We start from the raw sequence: 8212 nt of genomic DNA, 5'->3' as shown, positions 1-8212 counted from the left end.
CCCCCCCCCTCGTGTACAGCATGGGTCTCTCTCATCCTGCAGCTGCTATCTTGTGAGAATTCTCGTCACGGATTTGTTTTATACGTAGTTTGTGTATGGCCCCCATGGTTTTCAGGTTTGCACATGTCCATTCTCTTCTAGCTAGGAGCTGTATGCGACTTGTGTTTATCACTGTTCCCTGGTGGGGTTCTGTAAAGACTCTCTATGGAGAGAATGGAGGGTAAGTGAACTATTGCCCACTTGCATGTCTTCTAGAGCCAGGACAGGACTGCTCATGCATAGCCTTTGGGGCTGGAGCCAGCCCTCTTCCGGCCACTAAAAATAGGTTCTTTGGGGTGAGCATTGGATTGGAAGTCACGCGTTCTAATTCTGGCTCTGCCTGTCTGGCCTTGGGCTGTGCCTCCATGGGGATGATCCGGGGCTCCCTCGTTACGGTGCTGTCAGCATCAAGCGAGTGCAGGGGTTTGAACGGGTGAGCTGCTCACTGTTAAATGCAGTGTTTGCATTCCTGCTCGTGGCTGACAGCTGTGGCGGAACGTGTCTTTTGTAGAAAGGGGAATGAAGGATTTGTGTAGAGTTGTGGTTCTTCAGTGACCATCCCAAGCAGTGGCCACTTGTATTTTTTCACTTGCACAAATTGTAGACAAGCAAACACTAGCGATGCTGCAACAACAAACTAACTCTCGTGAGAGGGCCGTGTCTGGCTGCTGGCCTGTGTCATTACATTCAGAATGAAGGAGGGCTTGTACATGACTTTGGATAATGTGTGACTTTATTGCATTCATCGGTTAGAAATTAAACGTGTTCGATTTACTAGATAATTTGTTTAAACTGCGTTTTGTGTAACTGTCAAATAATGAGAGCCCAAGAGGTGGCGATTCCTACGTATGAACCCAGGCCACTGAGGCAAATGCTGGGAGGAAAGCAGGGCTTACAACCAAAGGGATCTTGGCAGGAACCACCCTCTTGGTGCTCCCAAACCTACCGAAGTCATGAAGGGGGGTGGTGCTGAAGATGGACAGGCAAATGCAAGCTGTCCTCTTCCCCCAACCCCATCTCGAGTGCTTGTTACTTTCTTACAAAGGAGAAGTGTTGATGCATTTTGAATCCATGTATGACAGTAAATAATAAAGGAGCAGGTGCAAGACATTGTGGATACTGAGTCCTGACCCCAAATGGCTAATCTAACAGGAGGAGGAGTCACAGGAGGGGGGAACAAAGACAAGGAAGGTTATGTGACTGTAGGAGCGTACAGACCCTAGCATGAAGGTTACAGAGGCGTGTTTAAATATACACAGCTGGATTCTAAGCCCCCTTGAAGGAGTGAGTTTAAATAAACTCTTTAAAAAGCCAAATGTAGACAGCGTGTTTTCGAACCCAACTCCACAGGAAGAAGTGAAACAGCAGTGACACGTTTCCCTCCCACCATTTCATTGGAGGCAGGGAAAGAAGTGTTCACTACAGCAGCATTCCTGTGGGTGTGACTCTGTAGTGACCCTGGTTCAGCAAAGCAAAGGACTTATTACAAAATTAACTGCGGCCTCAACCCGCAATGTGGTGGTCTGGCAAAATTCCCATGAACTTCCAATGCGGACCCGAGGTAGAATGTGTTTGTTTAACCCACTTGTACCAATGTTTTCCCCCTTCCAGAGTTGCTGGCCATCCCTGCTCTAGCTGTATTGAAAATGTACTTAAGTTCTGCCCAGAGAGAGCCTAATCCCCTGGAAAGCTGCCCTTTGGTGTCCAATGGATGTAGAATTGGGTCTTAACTTCCTTTCCATGCTCAGTGGTTAACTTGCACTCTGCCTCAGGTACCAGGAGCAGAGTCTGGAGGGCAGTGGAGAGCCCGTCCGGCTACAGGCAGCTAGTTAGTTATAAGCAGAGTGGGTTGAGTCAGAGCAGCTCTCTTATCACTAGGATCAACTTCCACCATCCCCACGCTGAATGTGCTTGTAACGGGGGACACTCCCCTCTCGAGTGTCTGCTGGTGGCTGGGTGTAGTACCGCAGTCCTTTCCCCACTCCTACCGCTCCCCTGTAGGTTGTCGACCAGGCTGGGTGAGTCTTCAGGGGCTCAGCCCTCCGGCCGGCTCACACAGACAAACTAAACCCCTTCCAGCGTCCCAAGGGAACTATCTGCCCTCCCCAGAGTCTTCAGCCCCAGCTCTGGGCCCTTTAAATTCAGCCCTTCACTCAGGCTTCCAAGCAGACCTTGTCCTCTTCTCCGGGTTTATACCACTTTGCCGGTGGGGGAAGCCAGGCCGCCCCCTGCTCCAGGTTCCACCTCAGGGACGCTATAAGCAGCAGCCACATGCTGCCCAACTGCAGTGCGCTGCTGCTCTTTCCCTGGGCCTCTTCCTGTGGCCCTCTTATCAGACCCCCTTACCTCAGGGTTAAAAGTTCTCGGGGCCTCTCGCTCCAGCTTCAGCAAATGCAGCCAGAACCTAACTCTGGCAGTCCCTTGAGCTTCTGCAGCTGGAGAGGGGCACCTGGCCTCGCCCATCTGGTCCCAACCAGGAACTGATTGCTAAGCCCCTGCAGATCCTTTTATCTGAGCCTGCTGGGCTCTGATTGGCTGCTTCCCTGAGGCCTCCCTAGGCAGGCCTGGATGACCCACCTTCGCTGTTCTTCTCTTGGGGCAGGGTGTAGTAGGACCACACGGCTGTCTGTAGGGAGCTGTAAAAGCCAGATGCGTCCCTATTACAGTGTTATTTTGATTTTTCTTGGAGTGGAGCCTCTTTCTGGGTTAACAAAAACAACAAGGGGTCCGATGGCACCTTAAAGACTAACCGATTTATTTGGGCATAAGCTTTCATGGGTAAAAAACCTCACTTCTTCAGATGCAGATACTTGACACCTGTCTGGGTTGCAATTCATGGCCTCTATTGTATAGGACTAGGCCCAAAAGCAAGGAGTACAGTGCCCCATTCATCTCAAGGAGGTGTTGAGTCTGAACCCGAATGATGACAATTTAAACATCATTAGCATTAAATATTTCAGTGCTGGTCACTTGATGAGGACCATCCACCTCCACTGGGACTATGGATGGAGTGTGAGTAGATGGTCCCGGCCGGAGAGGCCTGCTCCACCATTATCTCTGCTAGCAGCTGGTTCAGTCATGCTCTGGTCACAATCCTTGAGCTGTGCTCAGAGCAGCTCCATGGGTGGCGGATGCCAGAATGACCAGTTCAGGCCCCTACTGATGCTCACTAAACACTCCCAGCTGGCAAGGCGGGGGTAGCACCCTTGGGGGTGGCAATGGCAAATAAATACACAGGGGAGAAGGGGCCGGCTTAAGAAGATTGCTAGGGCTCAAAGTGCTCCTGAATTCTCCCATCAACCACTGGGGTCCATGGCTTGCAGTAAATGCTATAACAGCCACTCTGGGCTCCTCCCCTCCGGGGCAAGCAATAGGCTCCTTGCACAAGCTGGGGGAGGGCTGCGGGCACCAGCCAGGCATGGGCCAGGGAGGGAGGGTAAGTGAAGGCCCTGAGCTGGGCATACAACAGGGGGAGTCTTAGTCTACTGTGGGAGTCAAGAGGAGGGGACTCGGCAGGCCTGGCCCTTCAGCCACAGGCAGCCTGACACCCCCCCAGTGAAAGCCCTGCATGGGCAGCAGCAATGGCCACCGGTCCCAGTCCAGCGCTGGCCCAAGCAGCCAGGGAAGGGCTGTGGGAAGCTGGCTGTACAAGCAGATCGGGGCCAAGGGTGGGGCTGGAGCTGTATCCTAGCTGGGAAAGGCGAGGGTGCCTGACCGCCAGCACACACGCAGGACCACAGCCAGAGGCCAGTCCAGGGCACAGTGCAGGTGCAACCTGGGTCTGAGGCCCAGATTTGGAGAGTCCCTTGAAGAACGTACCAAGGGCTCCTTCTCCCAGCAGTCTGACTCCCGGGGGGGTGGGGGCTACATGGATCAACCTATTGGAGGGACCCCAGTGTAGCTAATGCACAGGCTGGGGAGGCAGGAGATGCAATCCCTAGAGATCACTGTGAATGGTGCTCAATAGCTAAATCTGATGGGGGCTCTAGGCCCAGCTCTGCCATGGAGTCTCTCACACAAGTCACTGCCCCTCTCTGGACCCCTCTGGAAAAAGGGGGGGGGGTGAGGATTCCTATTGCTAAAGGGCTCAGAGCACCATCAGGTTACTGGCGCTCAATTACTATGTTCCAAACTTGTAATTGCTGTTAGAGGGAAAACCAGCGGGTCACTACGTCGTGCGTTACATCGTCTGAGCACTGAGTGCGCCACTGTGCCTATACGGCGCACAGCTGGTGTGGGCAATGGAGGACAATGGGGTGCAGTTACTGCAGCATCCTGGCATGCAGTGAGGATGTCAGTCCCAGTCCCCTCTGTATGGCTCTGGAGAGAGCAGAGCTGGAATCCTCTTCCATTTCCACGTACATCAGCACCAGCAAGATACAGAGGGCAGGGGACTGGCAGATGTGCCCAAACACTAAGGGCTAGAGGATGTGTGTAAGCCACAGCTCATAAGAGCCAAGAAGCACTGGCCACATGCAGGTGCCTGAAGTGAGACCCCCCTAGGAATGGGCTGATTTTTCACTCCCAGTTTGCCACCGATGGCAGTAGAAGCTCTAAGAGCCCAGCCCTTCTGCAAGCCGGGTCATCTTTCTCAGGCCCCAGGCAGAGCCTGCATTTGCGCTGCCACCCATCCAACAGGACAATAGTAAGGAACGGTGCCAAACTTTTTAGATGCCTGCAAAGTTTGAGCAGTTGACCCAGCAAGTCAATGGCAGAGCTGGCCCGAGCTCCCAGGCTGGCGCCCGACCCTGTACAGCTCCCTGCCTCTCCCGCTCCAGGAGAACCTCCTGGCATCTCGCTAACGCTGGACGATACATGCCAAGCAAGTCACGTGCTTTTGGCCTAATGCTGCAGGCACGCTCTTATTGACAAGGGTGGCTGACGTCCTCCCTGCCTCCCGTGAGAACGGAGGGAGCCGCGCATGGAAAGGATTCTGTCCCCCAGCTTCCTGCCAAGTTCCACTGGGATTTGGGCCCAGACATATTCCACCATCAGAACATTTAAATAAAAGACCAACAGTTAGCCTGAACTCAGGTCCTACTCCAAGATAATAACCGGCCCAGGCACTTGTAATTAACCTTTTTATTGTCCATTTACAGCTAAGCCATTGAGTGCAAGAGATCCAGTATCGGGTTACGGTGATAGAACTGGAATCGTTACTGACTAATCAGTGCAATTGGTTCTCATTCTTGTTACCTAAGGTAAAAACCATCCATCTTTTAAGTAGGAGGCCGAGCCAGAAGCAAGAGGAGGTCTGTATTGCGGAGGCTGGATGCTGCGCACCACACACCTGTTGGCCACCAGGATACCCAGTCGGCTATGCTCCGATACCAGGCTACATTTACTAGAACTCCTTCCCCCACCCTATGGACACATGTCTCTTATGGGAGGCCTGAGCTAGACAGTAGTGGTAATATCTTGCATGTCTCGTTCTTTGCAGTCTTCAATTATATATACTGGAAATTAATCCTTGACTCTACCACTGAGATGCAGCTGCCTCTGGGGTCAAACATGGCAACAGTTTAACTACACGCAGTAATATGGCAGAGCAGGAAGAATATCTCATCCGACTGAAAGAGTGGGGACAGATTTCCAAGTTGGCTGAATGCTGTTACCAGAGATGGGATCGGGCCAGGATAGCACTCTGGACACATTTCAGGAGATCTTTAATGAGGACAAGTGGTGGACCCCAGTCTTACATCTCGTCCAAATGTCAGCACCTCCAGAAGCACTGTGCCCCTTAGCACCATGCTGGGCCCTGGGTACGGCACCAACTCACGTGGAAGAGTCACCTTTTGAATTCCCATCTCGCCTTCAGCAGCTGGTCCCCCGTCCAAGTACTGACCTGGCGTGACCAAGCTTAGCGTATGAGAGCGGATGGAGTGTCAGCCCCAGGTGAGAAAACACTCTTTAAAATGTAAGCTGTAACCACTCACGGCGGTGCTCTGTCCCCCTCTAGTAGTGGCTAGGCCACAGATAGAGGTTGATGAGCCTGCTACAGCAGTGGCTAAGGCTACGTCTACACTTTTGGCAATAGGTAGAGTCCAAATGCTGCACCCCACCTAGCACAGGCATAACCAACAGTGTAGACAGTAAGACACGGTTTAGGTGAGTAGCATGCCCTATGCACCTGAACTCTAGGGCATATTCATCCGACACAGGTCTCTGCATGCCCAAGCAGCACCTCCCACATCCACACTGCTATTTTTAGCAGTGTAGTGTTCTGCCGCCTCCCCCTGCAAGAGCCTTTCACTGCAGCATGCAGCTACAGGCATAGTACCTGTACTCTTCACGCGGCTGTACATGTAGACGTGTAAACAATTTTTTAAAAAGCTCCAGAGGCGATCCCGGCAATTACAGGCCAGTAAGCCTAACTTCAGTACCAGGCAAATTGGTTGAAACTAGAGTAAACAACAGAATTATCCGACAAACAGGTGAACATAGTTTGTTGGGGAAGAGTCAAAATAGCTTTTGTAAAGGAAAATCATGCCTCACCAATCTATTGGAATTCTTTGACCGGGCTCACCAAACATGTGGACAAGGGTGATCCAGTGGATATAGTGTACTTAGCTTTTCAGAAAGCTTTTGACAAGTCCCTTACCAAAGGCTCTTAAGCAAACTAAGCAGTCATGGGATAAGAGGGAAGGTCCTCTCATGGATCAGTAACTGGTTAAAAGACAGAAAACAAAGGGTAGGAATAAATGGTCAGTTTTCACAATGGCGAGAGGAAAATAGTGGTGTCCTGCAGGGGTCTGTATTGGGATCAGTCCTATTCAACAATTCATAAGTGATCTGGAAAAAGGGGTAAACAGTGAGGTGGCAAAATTTGCAAACACTACAAAATTACTCAAGGTAGTTAAGTCCAAAGCAGATTGCGAAGAGTTACAAAGGGATCTCAAAACTGTGTGACTGGGCAACAAAATGGCAGATGAAATTTAATGCTGATAAAATGCAAAGTAATGCACATTGGAAAACATAATCCCAACCATACATAAAAAATGATGTATGAAGAAAGATCTTGGAGTCAGCATGGATAGTTCTCTGAAAACATCTGCTCAATGAGCAGCGGCAGTCAAAAAACCGAACAGACTGGCAATGGGAAAGGAATAGATAAGAGAAAATATCAGACAGCCTCTATGTAAATCCATGGTATGCTCACACCTTGAATATTGTGTGCAGATCTGGTCACCTCATCTCAAAAAAGATGTATTAGAATTGGAAAAGATACAGACAAGGGCAACAAAAATGATTAGGGGTCTGAAAGAGCTTCCATATAAGGAGAGATTACAAAGACTGGGACTTTTCAGTTTGGAAAGGAGATAACTAAGAGGGCGTATGATAGAGGTCTATAAAATCCTGACTGGTGTGGAGAAAGTGAATAAGGAAATGTTATTTACTCCTCATAACACAAGAACTAGGGGTCACCCAATAAAATGAATAGGCAGCAGGTTTAAAACAAACATAAGGACGTACTTCCTCACACAACGCAGAGTCAACCTGTGGAACTCTTTTCCCAAGGATGTTGTGAAGGCCAAACTTGTAACAGGGTTCAAAAAAAGAACTAGATAAGTTGATGGAGGACAGGTCCATCAATGGCTATTAGCCAGGATGGGTAGGGATGCAGCCTCAGCCTCTGAGTCTCCCTAGCCTCTGTTTGCCAGAAGCTGGGAATGACTGACAGGGGATGGATCACTTGATGATTCCCTGTTCTGTTCATTCCCTCTGGGGCACCTGGCATTGGCCACTGTCGGAAGACCGGATACTGGGCTAAATGGACCTTTGGTCTGACCCAGCGTGGCCGTTCTTAGCCTTAAACAGCTGAGTCTTTTAGCCCAAGCAGGAGAAAGGCTCATGTGTTGATAATATCCCAGGTTCAATCCCCACTGCTGGGGACTCACCCAGAGGCATAACGAATAGCTCATACATTTAAATCATTTCTCTTATGTCTTATGTATCCTCCAGCCTGTTGTATGATCCAAGCAAAGCTTTCCATGCTGCAGTCATGAGAATAACTCTAGTGCATTTGTTAAGGGGGAGGCACCCGGCAATTGACTAGACCCCTTCTCCACTTTGGCAGTCAGCAAAGCTGGCCTTTGGAGTGACTCCCTGTCCCATGCAGCAGCTGGCTACAGATCATCAGCTGGCCAGATGTTGTGGCCCATGCAGGTATGCC

This window comes from Emys orbicularis, chromosome 2, assembly GCF_028017835.1.
Source record: "Emys orbicularis isolate rEmyOrb1 chromosome 2, rEmyOrb1.hap1, whole genome shotgun sequence".
Classification (NCBI taxonomy): domain Eukaryota; kingdom Metazoa; phylum Chordata; order Testudines; family Emydidae; genus Emys; species Emys orbicularis.
Note: the sequence above shows the minus strand (reverse complement) of the source record.